This window comes from Vicugna pacos, chromosome 8 (assembly GCF_048564905.1).
Source record: "Vicugna pacos chromosome 8, VicPac4, whole genome shotgun sequence".
In the NCBI taxonomy this organism is placed as follows: domain Eukaryota; kingdom Metazoa; phylum Chordata; class Mammalia; order Artiodactyla; family Camelidae; genus Vicugna; species Vicugna pacos.
In genome coordinates this window covers 7493699-7518550 of record NC_132994.1, presented here as the reverse complement: position 1 = coordinate 7518550, position 24852 = coordinate 7493699, and the positions used below count along the sequence as shown (strand labels likewise).

The window sequence follows — 24852 nt, the reverse complement described above, 5'->3', positions numbered from 1 at the left end:
TATGAATAATAGAAGTTTTCATTATTCATTGAAACATAGGAGAAAAGCTCATACACTCATTCTTCCCATCAAGAGAGTACACTCGTCCATCTTTCGCTTCTGTTTCTTGTCCTTTTTTCTTCCAGATGCTTGTTACTTGAACCCATCCACAGCCATGGAAACATCAAGAAACAGCTCTTTCCAGGAACAAAAGAAATCGAATAAGCTACAAGTATTGTTACATCCTGTTGCCCTGATGCATTCTGCATGCTTTTTGTGTTTAGCAGTGTGGCCTACCTATCCTTTCTAGAAAAAACTTGGGCAAAAATATCATGTCCAAAAAGATTGCCAAAGGGCCAAGAGCAAAAAAGAGAAAATGACATTGGAAAGCATTCATTTTGATGAACAAATATAGCCTCTTAATGAAAAACAGACATGACTTTCTCCTTGTTTTCACTGTGAACATGCTGTACTACACCAGTAATTATATGTTTATATAAATTTACACTGATGTGAAAAAGAGAAATTTGGAAAACTAAAAGGAGCCTTTGAGAGGGTGGAGCCCTCAGAAATGGGATCTGTACTCTAAAAAAACCCTGACAGATGAATGGATAAAGAATTTGTGATACACACACACATACAATGGAATACTACCCAGCCACAAAAAGAATGAAATAATGCCATTTGCAGCAACATGGATGAACCTGGAGATTGTCATACTAAGTGAAGTAAGTCAGACAAAGACAAATATCACATGGTATCACTTATACATGGAATCTTAAAAAAATGACACAAATGAACTTATTTATAAAACAGAAACAGACTCACAGACATAGAAAACAAACTTACGGTTACCAGGGGGAAAAGGGGAGGGAAGGGATAAATTGGGAGTTCGAGATTTGCAGATACTAACTACTATATATAAAATAGATAAACAACAGGTCTTATTTATAGCACAGGGAACTATATTCAACACCTTTTAATGGCCTATAATGAAAAATAATATGAAAAGGACTGTACATACATGTAAAAATGAGTCACTATGCTGTACACATATATGAAATGAACACATCATAAACCAACTATACTTCAATTTTTTAAAAAGTTAAAAAAAAAAGACCCTACAGAGTTCTCTGGACTCTTTTGCCATGTGATGATACAAGAAATTTGTGGCTCAAAAGATGGCTCTCACGGACCACACTGGCCCCCTGATCTCTCAGACTGCCAGCCTCCAGAACCGTGGAAAGAAATTTCTGTTGCTTATAAGCTGCTCGGCCTGGGGCATTTTGTTATAGCAGCTTTGGTGATCAAAGACACTTGCTTGTTTATTTTTTAAGCTCCTACTGTTCTATCTAGATGGAAGAAAGCGGAACAGAATCATAACCATTTTAAGAACAAATATTGTTTTTGTTCTTTGAGGAAATATTATTTTATTGTTAATTTTATAATTCTCTCTCATCCAACCTTCTCTCCTTGCCCTGCTCTTTCCCAAATTTTGAATTTCTGCTAATTACACAGTTCTGTCTGATGGTTTTTACTTGGGTCCAACAGAAACATTTCTCTAAAATTTATTCTACAACTATTTATTTTTAAGAGTTAGATTCACTAGAAACTATGCTATGGGTAGACAGATGGCTGAACAAGAAATATGGTCTTCCTTAAAATGGCTTCTAGTGTAGGTCAGAGGATAAATATGCAAACAAATATTTATAATGTAATGTTGTCAGGTGTTTCATGAAGATAGGGTCTTGGTTTGCGCTCTTCACTGCTTTATTCCTGGCACAGAATCTTAGAATAGATGATCTATAATATTACGGTAGTACGCACAAGTCTGTCTGGGCAAGTCTATAAAACTCAGATGGAAATGGGACACTGTATCAGTTTTTAAATCCAAATGCCTTAGGACTTAAGCTTTATCCTTCATCTGAGTCTTGAGCTGTCAATCCTGTGAGCTCTATGACTTTTCAAATATTTTGGCTTCTTAACTTTCTTTTTCTATAATTACCTGCACATCTTCTAGATTAGACATTTGGAAATTCTGTGCATAAAAGTTAATGTGACCAATTTAAGGGATTTTCCCATTATGTGATTGAAACAGACCTGGTAAGATTTCAAGGACACTAGGCAAATGTCAAAACCAAACAAACAAAAACATCTCCCTTTTGGCTTATTGTTGGCAGAAATTCTACCCTCTGAGATTTATCCTTTTGGATGAAGGCTTTTAGCTTATTGAAGTGTAAATATCCTCAGGGGAGGAGCATATTAAATTATCAAACATTTAGAAGCTTGCTATAATTGCTTTGATCAGATTCTTTCCTGAAGGATGAATGGGGGGTAAGAAGCGAGTGACAGGGCGGGAATACTGGGCTTGGGGCCATCAGCACCGGGAGGAAGGGCAGAGGGAGACGGAGGGCTCCCGGCACTGCCAGGTGGGACACTGTCCCTGCCAGGTGGGTTTGCTGTTGCCGCGATCTAGCGTTTCCAGCCTGATGGCACAGGGGTAACATCTGTGCTGGGGCTGTCAGAGTCCCACAGGAGCAGAAAATCTACTTTATAGGAAGTGAATTTGTAAATACAGGGAAAAGCAACTGGCGCTTTGAGCCCCAGAGACTAGCGGCGGTACTGAAACCGCAAAGGCTCACGGGAACCCCGCTTTTATGGGCCGCGCAGGGCCGGCGTCCAAACAGCCTGAAGGCACAGAGTGCTTACCCCAAACCACCAGGACAATCGAGCTCAGTTTATCATATGAGTTTGTTTCATATGTCTGAAAACAAAAAAAGTGAGTCCAATATGTAGTGTACTAGATATATCCTAACAGTATCCTGACTTATCAGGAGGAAATTCTGGAGGGGATGGAAGCAAAGAGATTTATGGTCAGATAGAAACAATCACATATTCTTTCCTGGAAAATATAAATTAAATCACAGTTTTATGCAGAGAACCTTCTGTTAAAATAAATTCCATAGTGATTAGTTCAGCAAAGCCCCAAATGGCTTATTGCCACCAGCACTGTTATTTGTCATTTCTTTTTGTTGACTTTAGACTTTTCTACAGGGCACGCGTGTTCTAATCTTATATGCTACGTATTAATTCTGTAGGTGGGCCAGTGACAGCGAAGCCAGACGCGCACCTTTGCAGTTTGTTTCCTTGTCAGTGAGAAGGGACCTTTGAAAGAAGTATTTTCCTGCCGCTTTTATTGTCTCTGAGGCAAGATTCACGCATCTGAAAACTGCCATGATTTTCTCTTCTTCTTGCTCCACCTACATCGTTTCCCCTCTTCAGATAACAGCCTACTTCCCCCCCTTAATTCGAGATGTAATATAAATTTAATACATTCTCAAGTTTCCTAGGAAATAATTTGACTCCATGTATCACATAGATGAATTTGGAATTTTCTGAGAAATCTGTGTAGTGTGTCATTAAAGGCACTGCCATTTTTATTACCAGATTCCATTAAAAAGTGCATACACATATGAGTATGTTTAGGATAATTATATGAATAACACTATGTGTAGTGCTATGCTTAATTATAATTAATGTGTATACCGTGTACATAATTATGAAGTCTTTTGATATTTTATTTTGTTTCAGAGAAGGAAGAAATACATTCTAATGAGTTGAAATGAAGGAAGAACTTTCCAGGATATTTCTTAATATGATTGCTTAGCCTTTGATCATTTACAAACTGCCTTATAATTGTTGCTATAGCTGAAATCTTCTAAAATTACTGTTTGCTTCATTTTTTTAGTTGAAGTATAGTTGATTTACAATGGGTTAGTTTCTGGTGTACAGCACAGTGATGCAGTTATACATATATATCTTTCACATATTTTAAAATTATAGGTTATTGTAAGATATTGAATATAGTTCCCTGTGCTATATAGTAGGACCCTGTTGTTTAGCCACAGGTTTCTTTGAAACAAAGCAGGAGCAACACCTCTATTCACTCATTTTGTCCTAAGCAAAAGTACTCAAGAAATTACAAGTTTGATGTGCAGTTTATCTCAAACCACACTAAAATAAAGTTAGAATTAAAACAAATAAAATAAAACTTTGTCCACACACTACCAAAACTTATCTCACACATGAGGAAAAACAGGCAATTTTGGACATGAATATGCAAATTAGTAGATGAATATGCAAGATTAACATGCAAATCCAACATTGCACGTGAATTTTGCATACGAGCATGATGCTGGAGTGAAGTAGCCAGGTTTAAATTCTGACCCTACTGCGAAACTGTGTGTCTTCCTTATTCCTTAGTTTCCTCACTAGTAAAATGCAGATAATAAAATTATCAGCCTCCCTGGGCTCTTGTGATTGTTAAGACACCATGTACGAAAATTCAGAGTAGTTTCCCACAGTGCAGTATACAGACATGTTTCTCTGCTGACTTTTACTATACATTAAGTAATCATTACAGGAGTGTTTGTACCCATCGATTTTTCCACAAGCATGGCTCCAAAATTAGCTGTTAGGTGGAGACAGAAGCCCAGGTTATTTGATCCAAATCCAAGCTCCTAGCAGAGTTGCTGAAGCTTCTAAATAGATCTAAATCACTTCCCTGAGCAGTTTATTTCTGGAGAGAGTCTAACTTATTGTTTCAAGCACACATTAATCAGTTCAAACTTTAATTCAAGTATTTACTGAGTGGCCACTGGGCACAAGACAGAGGATGTGAAGAAGCAGGCAGAGTTCATCTGTGGGAGAGTTAACAGACAACGTCCAGAAACCAACAAGGACGGGAGTCCCAGGAGAAGCCCACAGCCCCACCACAGCTTGGGCTGGGAAGTGGGAGGTGGTGTCTAGCTTCGGGAACCTGAGGAGTATGTGATCAGAAAACTTTAAGATGTCAGGGACTCTGCAAAACACTTGATATGCATTGTCTCATTGACTCCTGCCCACACGCCTCTAAGTTTCCCCTTTTAGCAAAAGCAGTAACTGAAGTGTAGCCTTATTGTCATAGTAAAGTGAAGCCTGGTTCCAGGTCCAACATGACAACATGTTATTGTATTTATATCATTTAAATATCCAATAGCAAAAAGAAAAAAAATGCCATATGTAGGGCTTGGAATTTCTGTTTCAGTTGAGTTCCATTTCACTTGCTGTTTGCCATTTGAATGCTATTTACTCTAGTCATTTATTTCTTTAAAAAATGAAATGGCATATTGTGGTCCCATGAGAGCTGGTGCAACTTCCAAAATTACTGAGCCCCTTTCTGTGAAGCAGCTTATCCATTAGGAGAATGAGTTTATTTAAGTGTTGAGTAATTATATTTCTGAATATTTCAATCATAATTCCAAACAATCAAAATGAATGTTCTTAGTATGGGCTTAAACAACACACTTTAAATTTCACATTTCCCCAGTCTTTTGTCTTCACCAGATGGACAAATTCACCTGATCAGGGAGGAGGTGTTTCTACATGGGCTTTGGATTCTGGTACAGAGACGACAGTTATCCATATATGTGCAATTTTGAAGTTATGCATGACATTGTTATGCAGAGTGATTTGGGGATGGAATTGTCTCCATATTGTCAAAATCTGTTCTGACAGAATCTCCCTTTTCCCTCTCCCATTCTGACTATGGCTGCTGTAGCTCTGAACAGAGTCGAGTGAGCTGTGGAAAATCTGTCAGGTGAGCAAGCTTAATTAGCCCAGAATAGTTCTTTAGCATTCCTGAAACCAAGCCCTAAAGACAGATATGATTAAAATCTATAAAAAATAAAAATGTACTTAAAATGCTATTTTGAGCCTCATTAAACTTGAATTAGTCAACATCTATTTCTGGGGGCAGAATCAATTTGCATTTATCCAGCGGTTCTCTTTGGCCAATTAATATTTGTGTGATCACATTAGGTAACTCGAATCAAAACAAAATAATTGAAATATGTAATAAGAAAACTACTTTCAAAAAATGACAATAAAAATAATTAGAATTCAGACTCTGGTCCTTAGTTTCTTATGATAGAATTATACATGCAATTGTTGATGCCTTTTTTTTTTCCTTTCAGGGAATATCATATAGTAAAGTAAAACAAAACAAAACAAAACAAAACACAACAAAAAACTGTGGTACATGGGTGGCCTTTTATTTCCAGTTTGAAGAGACTACAGTTAAACTCGAACTGCCAAATCAATTAAGATGCTATGGAGCAAGTGAAACTTTTATTTTTCATCTAAAAGGGATCCCAAAAATGCTTATACTTCTTTTCCATCAGGTAACTTCTTCAAAATATTTTTCTCTGGCAGATACATACAGGATGCTCCTAACTCTCTGTCACATCTGGGTAATTTACCCTTTTTCGAATTTCCCAGTACTAAATAAAAGGGATGTGTTTGAACCAAATTTTGGAAGCTTTTTGGGGACAGAGATGACATAGTTCTGGGATAAGTGTTCTTATTCTGGTTAATACACTATTATATTATAGTGATGTCAGCAAACTTTTTTCTGAAAAGGAAGAGAGAGTAAATATTTTAGGATATGTGACCTCTGTAATTGAGATGCTGTCCCTGTGGTGTGAAAGCAGCCCTGCAAAACATGAACAGGTGGGGGTAGCTGTGCTCCAGCAAAACTTGAATTTGAAAACAGGTGGCGCATCAGATTTGGCCCACAGGCTGTGGTTTGCTGAGCCCTGATACAGGGTAATCTGAAGACTGATGAGATGAACCCAGTCCAGGAAGAATATTTTCCATTGATTTTTGAGGTGAAGCTGTGTTTGTTCTATGCGGCTTTAACTTTGTGCCTGTAAAGCTGTGATGATGGAATCAGTGGACATTTCCAGAAGGCCTGCTGGGATCCTCAGGCCTTTTGGTGATGAGAATGCAATGGCATCTCATCTGTCACTGGATAATGATGCTCATCTCCTTACTGAACATCCTGTCTGTATTCTTCCTTAGGCCTTTAAAAAAGTGGAATTTTTTGATTTGCTCAGATGGAGTCTAGTCTTGGCCCCTCTGCCATCTGTGTTTGCAGCGGACATTTGTGCGTTAATACTTGTGACCAGATGGAGAGGGTTAGCACCTTAGTGTCTCTTTCACCAGCTTCGGAGCTCTGCCGGCTAGGTTGAACCTGCTTCCAAGTGGCAAAGCTTTGTGGACCACACAGTGTTAAACTGCATCATAAAAAGAGAGCAGCTGTCATAAGCCATTGGGGAAGTGCTGTGGTACAGAAGTGAGGCCTGCAAGACAGGGAAGCCACCGAAGTGTCCATCGACAGATGACTGGATGAAGAAGATGTGGTATACTTATACAATAGAATGCTACTCAGCCATAAAAAATAATAAAATAATGCCATTTGCAGCAACATGGGTGGATCTGGAGATTGTCATACTCAGTGAAGCAAGCCAGAAAGAGAAAGAAAAATGCCATATGATATCACTTATAGGTGGACTCTAAAAAAATGACACAAATAAACTTATTTACAAATCAAAAACAGGTTCATAGACATAGAAAACCAACTTATGGTTACCAGGGGTGGGAAGGGATAAATGGAAAGTTTGATATTTGCAGATATTAACTACTATGTATAAAATAGATAAGCAACAAGGACCTTGTATAGAGCACAGAAAACTATATTCAATGTCTTGTGGTAACTTATGATGAAAAAGAATATGAAAAGGAATATATGTATGTGTATGTATGACTGAAACATTATGCTGTACACCAGAAATTGACACAACATTGTAAACCAATTAAACTTCAATTAAAAATTAAAAAAAAAAAAAAGAAATGAGGCTTGCAGTTTCTTCCCAAGGAGTGAGATTTGGGTACCTCTAAGGGACTTCAGTCTCTATTCCCAAACTACCCGCTCTTGGATCTCAGGATGAAAAGCTTTCCTATTAATTCACAGGAATTCACATGCATGGTGATTTCAGTGCCTTAACTGGAATATTGGAACTTGGCTGTCTCACTCTCCAGGGTCTGTTCCAATAAAAACAATTGACGTGATACGTGGTATATAATATATGGCGCATATCTGTGCTGACAGGAGTAATCTGGGGTCATGTTGAATTGAGACAGTATCCAAAGTAAGCCGGGAGTTTGATCCCAGGAAATGGAAATGAAAGAAATTCATAGTTGAAAGTAGGCAAAGTGGTAACAAGAAAGACAATGGCACATATGAAATTGGGAGAGGAATCAAATCCTTCAGTATGGATGGTTACTGAAACCAAGGGCCAAGTGAGTCTAGTGCCTTCCAGGATAAGAAGTGTCCGTGATTTTACCATCAAAAAGAAATGTATGCATTATTTTCCATTTTATATAATATCTTGTCATTCTGTATCAGGAGTAATAGAGATGAAGAATCATAAAATGTGGGGGAGGGGGGGTTAAGATAAAATAACCTTTAGTCTTGTTCATCCTGGACTTCCAGATGTTACAGCCAATCCAAATTTCCAAAAGCATCAAGAGGACTAATGTCAGGCTGTTAACTTATCATTTGTCTCAGTGAAAGCATATCATAACTTGTGACTTCAAATAAAAGAATATTCTATTTTCAAAAAATAGAAAAGTAAAATTAAGAAAGTGTTTTTATTTTTAAATATATTTATAAAATTGAAAAAAATTGACCCTTATTTTTTACAAGGCTCTATCCTTATGACCCCATTTAGGCTGTATCTCCAAATATAGCAACATGGGGGTTAGGGCTTTACTGTGTGGATTGGGTGGGGGCACATTCAGTCCATACCAGTACTCATTCTGCCTCATTTACAATGTGAAACAAATCTCATCTCTCTTCCTTGTACCAACTCTGCCAATATTTGAAAAACTCATAGCTTTCTGTAGCTACCTAGTCTTCCTCAAGTAATTTCAAGTCTCCTCAATAATTTGAACCATTCACTGAATATGGGCCAAAAGATCTTTATCACTCTTAACAGGGGTAATTGGAACGTGAATAATGTGAGCACACTTACTTAGTCTTAGCAAGAATTTTTATTCTCATCATTTTAATTCTTACTTATTGATCTTTTGCAGTCTAATATGTGATTAGAGTTTTCCAGCTAACCCCTGCAACACCATAATATTGATGTTAATTTGCTTTTTTCCAGCCAGAATGACAGTTAAAAAAAACACATACACATATATGACTTCGAAACATGGTCTCTTATATTTTTACTCTTATATTAGTTTCTCTGACTTGATTTTAGAACCTCAAGTTCAATGATGATGACAATGGTCTCAATGTTGACAAAGAAAGAAAAGGAAAGGAGGGCGTATCACCTGCTGAGTGCTCAGTGTGCGCTAAGCGCTGCGATCTGCAAGCACGGGGCGCACGTTACAGTGTCTAATTCACATAAAGATCTTCTGATGCAGGTGTTACTATCCAAGCACTGCGAGTAAGGAAAACAAACCTTTACAAGAAACGGACCTTCACGATTTCTCTTTCACAACTGTCTGGTTTCATACTTTTGACCATTCTTGAACAATTCTAACTTCACTCAATTTTCCCACACTCTGACCTCATGCTGGGGTGCTGGGAAGGGCACACTGTGCTCCTAAATGGGAGACGAGGGGGAACGTGGGCCGTTATTGGAGACGCTCTACGCCAGCTGAAAGGTTCCCTAGGACTTCTTCCTGTGAGCGCCATGTGGTTGTGGGTCAGATTTTTCTTGTTGCACCATAAGCTAGAGCTATTTCTGATCTGCAGTAACATATGCAAGGTGAGGGTAATTATTCATCATTTTCTTCAATTGTGAAGATACTTTTTTTGGTCAAGCTAGAGTTTTTGGAAATTCAACTATAAGTAGTTCCAGCTTTCTTGAAACTAAATATGAAAGTTTAGATGGAAAATTATTTTCTTTCTCTCTCTCTCTTTTTTTTTTTTTTTTTTTACTTCTTTTACTATGAAATACATTCAGGGTAGTAATAATAAAGGCTCAGCTCTATTCCTATATGTAATGGGCCTGCAGAATGCCAAAGAGAAAACCAGTATGCCTGCTAATAAGTGAAATGCACTAGCTAGGTTAGGGAATGCCAAAGAAAAGTAACTGCTTCTCAAAAGAGGGCAGATTTTAAGGGACTTCAGTTTCAATGAATATGTTACCCAGCTCCTATGGCTTGTGGGTTCTCAGATGCAAGAAAAAAAAACAACAACAATGAAAAACAAAAGGCTTAAGCAAAAGGCTTAACTGATCCAGCCCTTTGCAACAAAGGGACTCAGAAATGTTTTATCTTAATAACCTAGGAGAAACTCAGAGTCGGAAAATTAATCTCAAGTAACAAGAGATATGCTGTAAGGTTTTGAACACAACAATGTATCTAAAAATTTACCCTTTCTGGAAAATGGAGTTCTAAAGAATATGGAACTACAATATATTCCTACTATCAGCATATTACATTAAGAGCTATAAAATGCATTTTTAAAGAAAGCCATTTGACGATTTATTCAGAAAATGTGTTCTTTGGACATACTGTGCGCCAGGTCTCCTGTCTGAGACCCTGGGGTTAGAAATGCAAATAAAATGCAGTGCCTGTTCTCATCTAGGGAAGGACACAGGCACATAGAAAACTGACTTCTACACAGAGTATGTAAACAGTGCTATAGGAACACAAATAAGGGAAAGCTGGTTCTCCGATGGGTCCAAGGAGATAATCATAAAGTGGCATAATTTGAAGAAACAGCTATCATGTAATACATATTATATGCGTATCATTTTTAAAAGAGTATTAAACATATTTAGTCTAGATTCAGATTCAACTTTTAAATTTTAATTACACTTTCTGGGTATTTCCTATCTTATAATAAAAGCAGTGGCCTCTCCAAACATAAATTCTCACAATTCTAACGTAAGTAAAGCTTCTCTTGGGCTTAAGGAAAACGTATCACAAAAATGATGCTTCAATAATGGCATTTTTTTTCCTTTTCTTCAAACTGGCGTATAACTTAGGATACATCTCATTCATATAATTGGGCTACATATTGTTTTCAGTGCCAGAGCTTTTTATGTCCCCCCCACTTCTAAATTCAGTGGCAGCTATCATTTTGAACGTAAGGTGGACCCACGCATGGAGATGACTTTTACGAACAGCCAGTGCTTTTATTATGTGCCTCCAAGTGTATTCTCAGAAGCATTTTTGCTTTATTGAACTTGGAATAAGTTGAATTTTATATAGTTGTTATTTTTAGGCTGTTTAGTAGGATTTTTCCAGGATCATTTTTTATTACCTCTGTATGGGATTGTTTGAACACTCAACACAGAGTGATGATATTAACTGTCATGCAAGAAGCCCTCAACAATTTGTTTGCTGGAGTTAGTGCCACCTTCTGTCACCTTGTGACTTTATATAAAAGCTTCAACTTCAATATCTTTGACATTAACTGCTGGCTTTCAAACAATAACTAGGAATGACAACAGGGGAGGTATAGAAAAGCAGTGTGCATGGCCAGCAAAATCTATACTGAAAAATCACTAAGCATGAATGTAAGAACTCAGTCCTCCACCAAATCCTAAATAAATTTTAGTAGAAATTCATGAAATAACATTTAAAACACAAGGGTACATTTTCCTTGGTCATAATACTTATTTGCATGACAAAAGAGAAAGAGTCAAAATAAATTTTCCTACTGATGTTGAAGACTTCTCTGAAATGAGAAGCAGAGGCTGCTAATTAATTATCTGAGGACAACTGGTACTCAGATGAGACCCCTTAAAAGCAATCTATTTATAAGTGTATCAACATCTCATAATAAATATGAAAAAGTGTTTCTTTCCTTCCTTTATTTAAAAATATATGACTAAATACATGATTTTTAATAAAAATGTTTAAATTATAGAAAATATAGTGATTATGCTTTAATTATTAGAACAAAGAATGAATCAGAAATTGTAAGTTTTTTGGAGGGTGGGTAGAAGAAGTGGGAGGGCATAATCCTCCTAATAAAACTATATAATCATATAAAAATGTATTTTACTTTCATTTTATTTATTTTTTAAACTAAAAAATTAAAAACATTTTCATTATTTTTAGTGGAGGTACTGGGGATTGAACCCAGGACCTTGTGCATGCTAAGCATGTGTTTTACCACTGAGCTATACCCTCCCCCGCTCATTTCACTTTAACAGCAGTCATAAATGGGGCTATCATTGTGAAACTATTCTGAGACTTCATCAGTTTTCCCAGGAGCCTCATTTAATTTCTCATAATTCAAATCATTCTCTTTTAAAGTGCCTCCCCTGTCACCATCCTTCTGGACTTTCTTTTCAATTTTTAATGTTTAACTCTGCCATCTTCTCATTTATCTGTGATTCTGCACGTGATTACAGAGTTTTCAATATCAACTTAATTGACACTGAGAAGTCTCGCGTCTTTTGTAAGGTATGCAGTTTTCCTTTTATAAACAATTTGCATTGAATTTTCCTACTGCTTTACCACTTGACTGTGGGCTCTCCTTCTGATGTTGGTGTGATGGGCTGAACATGGATGTTAAGCTAAGATGCTAGGACGGGAGGGGTTTGAAGGCAGTTGTTTCATTACCAAACATTTTCATGTCTTGATGAGTTTTCTTCCCTGTGTAACATGTTGACTGTGACTCAGATAAATTATTTAATCCTGCTAAATTTAGTTTAGTTTCTTCATTTTCAAGTGGAGAGTAAAATAGTTCGTACCCCTTGGGGGTTGTTATGATGAGGAAATTAACTAGTTTTGTGTAAAAATCTAAATAGACCGTCTGGCTCAGGGCATGTGTTCATTACATACTGGCTATTACTTCATTAGAAGCTGCTCAAAATCATCACCCGTCTATCAAAAAAAGTAGGAATGGAACACAGTCTGTGGCTCTTAAATTTTAAATTTAAGTGGCTCTTGGAATTTTATTGAAGAAAGCACAGATATTTTTACTTATAAAAAAACTGAACTGAAAAGATGCCTATTTTAAGATGGTATTTTTTGTCCCTGTAAGTTTTTGAAATTTTTACTGTTTGAGCATCATTCAATTTGTTTACATGTTCAGGCATAAAGTTGATCATTCAGAAGAACATCAAGTAAAAGTAAACATGATGGTGAAATCAGGGAACAGCTAAACCAATTCAGGACACAAAAGGAAACCCCCAAACAGAACCCAGAAAGTAAAGACACAGAAGAAGAAGATTCTAATTGGCATTAATTGTAATGATCTGAGGAACACCAGCAACACAGCAGAAGATAGAGGGAGGGATGAGAAAACCGGAGAAAAGAGCAGGAATGTAGGAAAAAATTCAAGGAACAGAAGGAGAAGGGAAGTGAGTGCTGGGTCACAGAAACAATCGGAAATGATAATTTGTGGGTGACACACCTGCCTGGAGCGTGAGACGGTGACAGGAGACAATGGATGAGTCTTTAGGGTGGGAGAGAAGCATCAAATAGAGCTTTGCCCCAGGACATGCCAGGTCCCAGATCCCGCCATGCTCAGGCACCCCTCGAAGTCCAGGCAAGCCAGGCCACCTTGAAGGTCAGACACCGTGCAGGAGCAGCCCGCGGGTGTTCCCGGGAAAGTCACAGCCGGCAGCCTCTGACATCTTCGTGCTGGGAACGCACCTCACAAACACCGGAACTTTTAGCATCTACCCTGCACAGGCACTTACTGGAATAGAGTTTATATATATATATATATATAATATATATATTTTGAGACTATATATATAAATATATATATGAAAGAGAGAGAGGCAGTTACCTGCCATCCCTCTGTTTTTCCAACCATCCCGGCTGAGACGTAAGACGTGAATAAGGAAGTCGTTTTGGATGTTCCAGGCCCAGAAGGTTCCAAGCGGAGCAAAAATAACCGTTTCTCACTGAGTCTTATTAAGATTGCAGGACTGTGAGCAAATCAATGATACGTGTTGTTTTAATGACAACGTTTTGGGGGAATGACGTATAAGGAAATTGGTTACTTAATAGTTTGGATGTCCTCATCAAAATATGAAATTTATTTTGTCACTTAGTACCTGGGAGGTTAGCTCTAATATTTTAGAGGGAAGAAATGAGTGCTTTCCAGTGCTCTGGTCATTTAGAAAGATTTCATAATGAAGGATAGGAATACGGCAATCACAGAACAGGTCTTGGTATGCAGCCTCATTTGTCAACTTTCTTCATTTTACAGAAGAAGCTGTCACCGGACTGTACCACAAAGCTGTTTGCTGCCATCAGAGCGTCATATATTAGCCTGAAAATTAACCTTTCGCTTAAAATGGAGTTAAGGGACCTAAGGACATATGAGATTTTCCCAGACTAGACGATGTGGTGATATAACTTTTTTTTGCTTATTGGCTGATACATATTTGACATAATTTAACCCAAGCTTGCTTTCTTTGTAACACACCCCCTGCTGGTGAGGTTGTGAGGAAAGGGACACAATAGACAGTATTTATCTCTAATTACTAGAGTTCATAGATATTTATAAAAACCTGACAGTAGCTGAAAAGAACATTGACTCTCTGGGCAATGCAATGAGTATAAGAAAGAGCAAAGGAGAAGTTCGATTATTGCAGATAACTTTCTCCACTTTGTATTAATAGATTTCTTGAGAAGGACAAAGGAAGAGACAGACAATAGTTAGGATCTATTTGAAAGTTTAAAACATTCAACGTTTTGTATGAGACTTCATTATCTACCATCTCAAATAACAGAACTGGTTACTCTTCAAAGCATTTCCAACATTAAGTGATCTGTTTTCAAGAACTGTATTTTCTGCATGTTTGTCAGTAAGCCTCATTTAATTCTACTCTATTGAAATTAATACAATCCAAAAATAAAATTAAATTCAATACCTTTCTAAGTCAATAGACATGTGCAAGTCCCTGTGCACCCAGATAGTGATGGAGATTCTAAAACAAGTTAATGAGAAAAGTCAATCATTTCAGAGGTACGTACGGAAGTGGAATAAAATGGAAGACAAAGTGATGATGGCAGTAAAAACAAGATGAGAAGCGCTAGGAGAGATATAAACACAGGTTGCCAAGGAAGGAATCCTATTAAGGGGAAATTAACTTCGACTTCACTTGTGGGGGAAGAAGTGTCAAAAATCAGAGGAAGGACAACAGGAGACCACTGGTGAGGGTAATTAGAGGTGGTCCCAGGCAGAGGTCAGGACACACACAGAGACACAGGGCAAGCCAGGTCTGGAGACACTGCAGGGACCTACAGAGCTGAGGAGACTGAAACCCGGGCAGAGGCGGGGATACAGCTGGGGTTTGCACTCAGTGAGAAAAGAGGCTGGAGAACTTAAAACAAGCCAGGAAAAAAGGAAAAGAGAGAGAGAGAGAGAGAGAGAAAGAAAAAAGAGGACACTAATGAGCTTAACTGCAAAACTGAAACAGACTATCACTGCCATCCTTTCAGACTCCATCCACCTTGTTATGACCCGAGCTGGGTTACATGCCCGCCCCTTATGTATTTCCCAATCGTCAGACACATTGCTCTTGGAATAGTTTACAGGATTATGTATCTCCCCTTCCTTCAGTTGTCCCAACTCCAAAAGAGTTGCACTTTTGTACTTAGTGTTATATTTTCAGTGATTGCCCAACATTTGACAAACAATAAAATCATAAGAAACATTTGCTAAAGAGTGAATGAACAACTGATAGCACATCTAAAGGCATGTGCATCAGAGCAAAGGAGCCCATCACAATGCTGAGTACCTAGTTCTTCTGTCGACATACGGTCACTCACCACAGGGGGCTACTGAACACTTGTGATGTGGCTGGTCCCGCGTGGATGAACAGTGAGTTTAAGACATACATTCAATTTTAAAGACATATGATGAAGATAAAGTATGTATGCATCCCATTAATAATGTTTTCAGGTGGGTTACATACTGAAATGACAGTAGTTTGGACATGCTGGCTTAAATAAAATGGATTATTAAAATGAATTTTGCTTGCTTCTTTTCAATCCTTTAATGAGGCTACTAGGAAATTTTAAATTATAAATGAAATATTACACAGTTAATATGTAGACTATTTGAAATAACCCTTCAGTGATTTTTCCAGGGGGAGCCTGAGCATGACTGTCCCACTGACCTCACGGTCATGCCTTGAGAATCCTGTCATAGAGAACCAGCTGGTGCCAGTGAATCTCAACACGGAGAGGACTTTCTGTTTGTCTGTTTTATTTTTGTAATATATACGTTGATGTGGTTTTTGCTGATGTGGTTCTTCTTGGCAAAGACCGTGCATTAGCATTTCATTTTCCTGGTCTCTAGCAGAGTGTCTAGGCTGTGATTTGCAGAAATGGCTGAGAGATGAAGGCAAACCCTCTGTCAAGTGTAATAAGGGCAGGTGGACTGCCCCAACACATACAGATTTTGCACATTCTATATGGAAAAAGCTCTTTAAATATTTAAAAATATGTTTTCTAGTTTTTCAGAGAACTACTATCACTTATGCTATTAGCTAACATTTCAAAAAGCTGAAAGTATGGCGAAATAATTTCAGAAACACAACATGCAGTATCCTTTTGCTTAGAGATTACAATGAACATTAGCATAATAAAGACTGAGCAGGTTTTCAGAGAAAAAGCACAATAAACAGAAGAGCCTGTGTAACCATGTTTAACTCAGTATTTCAAACTTTTCACACTAGTTGATCAACACGCCTTTTAAGACAATTCAACAATTTTAACTGTTCTTCAAGAGAAGCATCTAATTAGTAGGCAGGTAATCGTTTACTTTTCCTGAATGGTCTCTTCCTATGTTTATTTTGTTTCTAAGCCATAGCCTCACATAAAAACAATGATTCATTTTTCTTGCCAAGTAAAGAAAACACTGACCCCAAGAAAGTATATAAGATTCGTGAAGGTGAACTTGCATCTGATTCTGCCATAGTGAATCCCTAGCATAGAACAACACCTGGCATAGCACACACTCTCTAGATGGATGGATAGAAAGACAGAGAGATGGGATTTTTTTTTTTTGATAAATAAACAAAACCATGTTTGCTCTATTTCTGTTTGCTGTTCTCACATTTACAGATATACTAGTGAATTAAGATGATTTTCAGACTATAAATTGACTTCAAAGGAGATTCCATAAGACAGCTGAATCTAAAAAACATATTATTCCAGGAGTTTTAATTTAGTAATAATATTAAATGTGTTTTGAAACAGGCATTGTGTTAGAAGTCAGTCGCTAAAACAAACCAAGAACACCATGGGTCTGGTAAAGGTGTCATGTTATCTGCAGCAAAGCATCACAACACATGTTTCAAAGTGTGGGTTTGAGTTTTAGTCTTGTCACTCAATAGCTGTCTAACCAGATCAGGCCATTCAAGCTTGTGAGCCTCAGTCTCCGTATCTGTGATGGAGATGGGAGCAGTACCTGTTTCAGACAGCCGCTGCAGATGTGAAATAAACTAGGAAGTATGAGGTGCTTGTCAGAGCACCACCCAGGGGAAGTGCTCAGTGACTAGAAACTGCTATTCTAGGTATTAGGTGGTTAGATAAATGGGGGCACCAGGCAGATAAGGTGGAGGAGAGGGAGGATGGTCCGGAAGATGGCGGTATGCCCACCTCCAGCATAAAGGGGCTTTACTTCCTCTAAATGAGTCCCTGCAAGAAACTGTTTAGAATCCAACAGTCACAACCGTGCGGTAGTGGCAAGGACCTAACAGGACATGACCTAATGCTCACTGTAATACAATTAGCATTGTGGTTTAGCTCCCCCACCCCATGGGTTTTCTGTGTGCATCATGGGTAAAGACATGCACAAAAGGGACCAGCATGACTAAGCACTCCAGGGGTAAAACCATCAATCAATCAAGAGACCACCTCTAAGAGATGGTATAAGAGGCAAAGAGCATTGCTACCTGCCCTGGGATCAGCCTGCCTCTTGTGCTTGGAGGTGTACTTTCCCCTTGATAATAAGACCTTTAAAATCATTTGCTACACAACACTTTGGTCCCCTGTCTGAATTCTTCTCTTTCAGGTAAGACAAGAACTAGGGTCTTTCCCCTTCTCTTTTGGGGTAACATCTTGAACATCCATTTCAATATCACTATCAATTTCAAAATTTTATTTCCAGAGTGGAATATATGAGACTAGAAACAACTTCTAAAAGATTTCTTAATGTTTATTTAGCACAAGGTAGAATTAAATTTTCATTTTGGAAAGAAACTCAAAATAAAATAATAGTAAAGGATAACAGTAATTGGATGTGTACTATGTAATACTTCAGTCTTTCAGATTACAACCCTGAAATAGTGGCATGCCCATTTCGCAGATGAAGAAAAAGAGACCAAACAAGGGTAAGTGGCTTACCCAAGGCTGGTGCTAGGAATTGAGGGTGCTGGGATTCTAACTCCAGAGCTCCAATTTTTAGTCTTATAGCTACAGTCCCTCTTCTGAATGGATATTTATAGTGATGTCATTGAGTCTTTAGGAAGCAGTATTTCGTGTTGTAGAAAAATGGCGCAGATCTCAAAAACAGTACGCTCACAAAGTCTTGGCACTAAAAGGGCTGGCTCTGAATGATCAGAAAACGAGTTTGTCTTAGTATGCCAACATGACCAGTCACTGCCCGTTTTTGTCTTTGAAGGAGCTAGTGCAGTTACTTACAAAGGCAGCTTTAATAACTTTGGATTATGTAACACTTCACAATTGACTTTATGAAGTACTTCATTTTCATCTTAATGGATTATGTTGCACATTCTCTGAATTCATGCTTCACTTATTTTCCCAAGTCACAGTTTCCTTAAATTCTACTTTATGATTTTCAAATGTGAGATCATTCACCTGAGGGCTCTGTCTGTAGCCTTTGGCTAAATTAGCCTTAAGTTCTTAGATTTCACTAGAAAACTATCTCCCAAATTAATATTCCCAAAGCACTTTAGCCAAAAATGGATTTTATTTCACTTTCTGTTGAGTTACTTAGATTATGCTGCAAAATTAAATAGGATTTTAAAATTATTATCTGTATTACTAGAATTCCCCAATTAATATAAAATAGATTACTTCTTGCTTTATTTTACCCATTGCCCCTAACCATTTGCAAGCAAGCATCAAAGCTCTTTGATTTTAATAAATCTATTAACATAAAAGGTGCATATATATTCATTTATCTCAGTTTTTATTTGTATTTTTTTTCGTGGTTTAAGCTATGGACAAGATGTGTTACTGAGAGGTTTTGTTGATCTGTTTGTTTTAAAATGAAAACTCTTTGAGGCTTTTTACAAATAAATGGAAATTTAAGCAGTAACAGAAGGAAGACCAGATGGGAGCCTTTTAAGAGGTGTCCTCCGGGGTATTGTATGAAAGTTAGGTGACCCTAGGTGAACAGAAGATAACAGAAGTTGTGACTTGGATAGTATCTTAATATAAAGAATATCTGTGTAATCCATACTCTAGTGAATAGTATATTACATAATTTAGTATCTCATATATATATATATATATATATATACACACTAAATATTATATGTATGTCATATATACTACATATATGTGTGGGTATATACATACATATATGGTAGTTTTTAGCACAGAACTGCAGAATTTTGAACTGGAGTAGACTTTGAAAAATAGTGCAGTTCAACCTCATCATTTATAGAGGAGGTTTGAGATTTAAAGCATTGGTCAGCAATGTAAATAACCTGTTGTGTTTTTTTTTTTTTGGCAAAAGTATGATTTTTTTTGGCAAAAGAAAAATCAATGTCCTCATTTCAAGTCTGGTGTGTTTTCCCACCAATCCAAGTTGTTTCTTAAAAGAGCATATGAAAGTACACTAAAATATATATTTTTCTACATGTAGAAACATGCACCAATCTGCAACCTTTATTTGTACCAGCAGAGATTAGAGAGCATTAGACTACAGTTAGCATGTTCTTTGAGGTCAGAGAGTTTGGCTTAAGTACCAAAAAGCAATGGAATGTTCTTAATACAGATGTGCCTAAGATGTGAACTTGTCAAATGAATGTAGTAATGTTGATTTGTGGTTGAGGTTCCAGTGAGTGATCACATCCTACATAACTGACCTAGGAAACCAGAGCCCTCTAGCTGGTCCCCTCCTGTTATCCACAGCCTCATGTCTTTTCAAACTCAAAACCAATACTGCTCAAAGCTGAGTGACATTTATCAAGAAAAAAAGGTTCAGGATTCTTCAATATAAGAGCAATTTTAGTAAAATGCATTATTTTATTTAAAATATAAGTCAGAGGAATAACATCAGCAAGATGGCAGAGTAGGAACCCCTGAAACCTCTTTTCTCCCACGAACATATTGATTCAGCAACAATTAATGGACAAATTCCCTTTGTGAGAAACCAGAAACTAACAGAAAAGTTCTTACACCTTGGAAAAGGTGACACTAGACTCACCAGAGCCAGCAGGGAGACAACTGACACCCTCTTGCCAGAAATCTTGCCCTCAGCATAGCACCATAGGATCAGGAAGAGACCCCCTAATTCTCAGGTTCCCCTAGCAGAGGAAGGAATTGGTTTGCATGTCAAGTGCTCCAGATCCTCTGAGAGCATTCCCAAGGAACTGGTTTCTGTCTTACCCATCTTGGAGCTCTCATGGTGCCAACACAATCTAGTCACCCCAGGGAGGACGGAGGCAGCAGCTTGGGCTGCTGGATGCCATTGGTCTTTTTCCCTGCCCAGCATAAAGTAGGAAGGTGAAAATTTCAGCTTCAACTTCCCCCTGAGGAGGGAAAGAGTTAATCTGTACATCCAGCACCTCATTTCTCTGGGGTTTCCCCAAAAGTAGCATCTGTCTCATCAGTCTTGACTTGCACAGCCTACCTGCCCAGGGGGAAACAGATGGTGGCTTGGGCTGGTAGATGCCATCATTCTAGTCACTGGTTCAGCACGGAGCAGGTGGACAAAAGCCACAGCTGTCTACTTCTTCTTCAGGATGGAGAGAATTGGTAGAGGCCCAGAGAGTCTCAGACCAGGCTGATAGGTGGGAGACTTCTGTAAGAGGCCAGTGTGTGAACACTCAGGGAGGTCGATAATTTGTCTAATGCATAGACACCAATGCAGAGAATCAAGAAAAAAATGAAAGTGTAGGCAAAAGTGTTCCAAACAAAGGAACAAGATAAGAATCTAGAAAGTGACCCTAATGAAAGAGTTATATGATTTACTTGACAGAGACCTGCAATTTATTCTCATAAACATGCATGCCAACATTAGGAGAACAATTAATGAACATAGTAGTAATTTCAACAAAGATAGTAAATATAAAATGAATACCAAACAGAAAGAATGGAACTGAAGAACATAACAGCTGAATAGAAAAATTAACTAAATGAACTCAATAGGAGACTAGGTCAGTTAGAAAAAAGGATGAGTGAACTCAAAGCCAGGTCATTGGAAATAATTCAGTCATAGGAGCAAAAAGGAAAAAAAAAGAATAAAAAGAGGGAAGAGGCTTAATGGATTATAAGAAACCATCAAGCTGACAATACATGTATTGTGGGACTTCTAGAAGAAGAGGGAAAGACAGAACCAGAAAGCTTATTCAGAGAAACAATGGCTGAAAAGTTCTTAACTAGGGAAGGAAATGGACACCCAATCCCAGAATTCTAAAGAACATCTAAGTATGATAGGCCTAAAGAGAACTACACTGAGACACATAATCAAATTGCCAAAAGTCAAAGACAAGGAGAATTTAGAAAGCAGCCAGAGAATGACTTCTCACAGATAAGGGAATACTCATAAGACTAATGAGCAGATTTCTCATCAGAAACCTTGCAGGCCAGAAGTGAGTGGAATGATATATTTAAAGTGTTAAAACAAAAACCCTGCCAAGCAAGAATACCATATCTGGCAAAATTCTTTTTTAAAAATGAAAGAGAGATAAAGACTTTCTCTGATGAACAGAAGCTGAGGGAGTTTTTCACCACTAGACCAGCCTTATAAGAAATAAGAAAAGAGTTCTGCAAGTTGAAATGAAGGGACACTAAATAGCAACATGATAGCAAAGAAAGTATGAAACTTCTTGGTAGAGATAAACATATAAACACATAAAGAATACTGTATTACTGTCATAGTGGTGGGCAAATCATGTAAATTGCGACAATAATAACCACAGTGTGGGCAGGGAGAAGTTAAAGTGTAGAGTTTTTGTGATTGAACCTACTTGTTATCATATTAAAAAATGTTATATTTATATGAAATTTATGTAAACCACAAGGTGACCATGTATAGACACACAAAACCTAAAGAAGTTACATTAAAAAATAGGGAAGGGGATCAAAGATGTCAATACAAAAAATCAACAAAACACTAAAGAAGACAGCGAGGGAGAAAAAAACAAGTAAAAAACCAAAACTAACAGAAAACAACTAAGCAATGGTAAGAGTAAACATTTCTCTATCAATAGTTACTTTAAATGTAAATGGATTAAACTCCTTCTTCAAAAGGCATAAAATAGCTAAATACACCAAAAACAAGACCAAACCATATGCTGTGTACAAAAAAACCTCACCTTAGATTTAAGGATGCACATTGGTTGAAAGTAAAAGGATAGAAAAAGATATTCCACAGAAATGGTAACAGTAAGAGAGCAAAAGTGGCTGTCCTTAGACAAAACAGACTTTAAGTCAAAATTTGCATAAGAGCCAAAGGTCATTTATATAATAATAAAAGAGTTAACTCAGCAGGAAAATGGAATAATTATAAATATTTATGCACCCAATATCAGAGCACTTAAAAATATAAACGTTGACAGAACTTAAGGGAGAAATAGACAACAATACAATAACAGCAGAAGACTTTATACTCACTTTCAGTAATGGATAGAACATCCAGACAGAAGGTCAATAAGGAAGGAGAGAATTTGTGTGACACTATAAACCAAAGGATGCAACAGATATATCCAGAATATTCCACCCAACAGTAGCAAAATATACGCTCTTCTCAAGTGCTCATAAATATTTCCCCAGGATAGATCACATGTTAGATCACAAAATAAGTCTTAACATAGTCAAGAGGACTAAAATCATTTCAAGTTTCTTTTCTGACCACAATGATAAGAAACTAGAAATCAACAGAAGGAAAACTACAAACTTCAATAATCTGTGAAAATTAAACATTACACTCTCAAGAAAGCATTGAGTCAATGAAGATATCAAAGAAGTAATTAAGAAAACACCTCAAGGCAAGCAAAAAATAAGACAGAACATCTCAAAGCTTATGAAATGCGGCAAAAGCTGTACCAACAGGGAAATTCATTGCAGTGAACACCTACAATTCAAATGAAGAAGAATCGCAAGTCACAACCTAACATTACACCTAAAGGAACTAGAAAAAGAAGAACAAACAGAACAAAGGAAGGAAATAACAAATAAACAGAACACCAAAAACGCGGGCGACACAAACAAGAACAGACGAGTGGGACTGCATCAAACTGAAACGCTTCTGAATATAAAAGGAAACAAGCAACAGAGCGGAAAGGCACCTTACAGAATGGGAAGACATTTTTACAAATCATGTATTTGACAACGAGTTAACCTTCAAAATACGTAAGGAACTTCAACACGTCAATAGAAGAAAACCTAATAACCCAATTAAAAACGCACTAAGGGCTTGGATAGTCGTTTCTTCAAAGAGGACATACAAAGGGCCAACAGGTATATGGAAGAATGTTCAACGTCACTAATCATCAGAAAAATGCAAATCAAAACCACAATGAGGTACCAACCCACACCTGTTAGGATGGCTCCTAAAACTGCATACGAGCCCCTGTGTCCCTGTCCTTTCGAGTAAAAGGCTTTTGCTTTAGTCCCCCAGGCCTCCCCTGAGTCTCTGAAGGTTGGTTCAAGAGTTAATAATTAGGAAATGTGAAGATGTGTAAACCAAGAGTACTTGTTGGATTGGGAAACTGGTAACAATTTAGACTATAAATCAGCCACATAGCAGAGTCACTGCACTCCCATTTCCCTGAAACACATGCATAAAAATCTGACACGCATTGCTAAGTTAAAGGACTTACAGGAGGCAGACACCCACCAGATGAAAAGGGCTACTGCAAGCATGTAGACCCTGGACCAGCTGAAGACCGGAGATGCCGGAAGACTGGTGATGCTTGGAACTTCATCTTGATGCCAACCGATCTGAGAACTGTGCACGAGCTGATCATGACCCCTAAGGCCCCTCCCTCACACTGTCTTTAAAACTTATGTCTCCAAACCACCAACTTGAAGATGATCTTAGGACATTAACCATCATCGTCTCAGGTTGATGGCCTCCTGAATAAAGCAACCTTTCCTTTTCTATCAACACCTGTCTCTTTTTTTTTTTAAGGTGTAGGTGCTTTTTTTTAAAAAATTTTTTTTATTAATTTATAATCATTTTACAATGTTGTGTCAAAGTCCAGTGTTCAGCACAATTTTTCAGTCATTCATGGACATATACACACTCATTGTCACATTTTTTTTTCTGTGAGTTATCATAACATTTTGTGTATATTTCCCTGTCAACACTTGTCTCTTGAGTATTGATCTTTCTGGTTGCAAGCAGCTTAACTTGGGTTTGGTATAGGCCTTGTATGTATATATACATATAATATGTGTATATATATATATATAATTTATTATATAAATATAAATGTATATATATAATGACAAATGTTAGCGAGAATGCTGGGAAATTAGAACCATTGTACACTCTTGCTGGGAATGCAACCTGGTGCAGCTACTGTAGAAAACAGTATAAAGCAATCTCATTTTAGGGTGTTTATTCAAAAGTATTGAAATAATTCCTTTCTACATTTTAAATGAGATTAAATTAGTGTGAGGTAGATACAGTAGTGAGTGTAAACCAGTGCTCTTGAATAAAAGAAACTATGATTAAATGCATGGAGAAGTTTTCAAAACTAGAAACACACACAAATCTCACACAAATTAAGGAGAGAGCTTAGGGATGACAGAAAGTAGCTGGAATGTGGATCGACTCAGAGTCAG

At 37.4% G+C, this 24852-nt stretch overlaps 1 protein-coding gene and 1 long non-coding RNA gene across 2 annotated transcripts in view; both read right to left on the bottom strand.

The window, feature by feature from the left end:
- Window positions 1-24852, bottom strand: part of EYS (eyes shut homolog) — a 1174088-nt gene that overhangs the window by 374474 nt on the left and 774762 nt on the right. The gene's annotated exons all lie outside the window — the stretch shown is intronic.
- LOC140697819 (uncharacterized) lies at window positions 13069-13707 on the bottom strand. Its single transcript, XR_012075174.1, has 2 exons — window positions 13634-13707; window positions 13069-13540 (listed from the first exon to the last, which is right to left on the bottom strand). It is a non-coding gene; the product is annotated as an uncharacterized lncRNA (long non-coding RNA).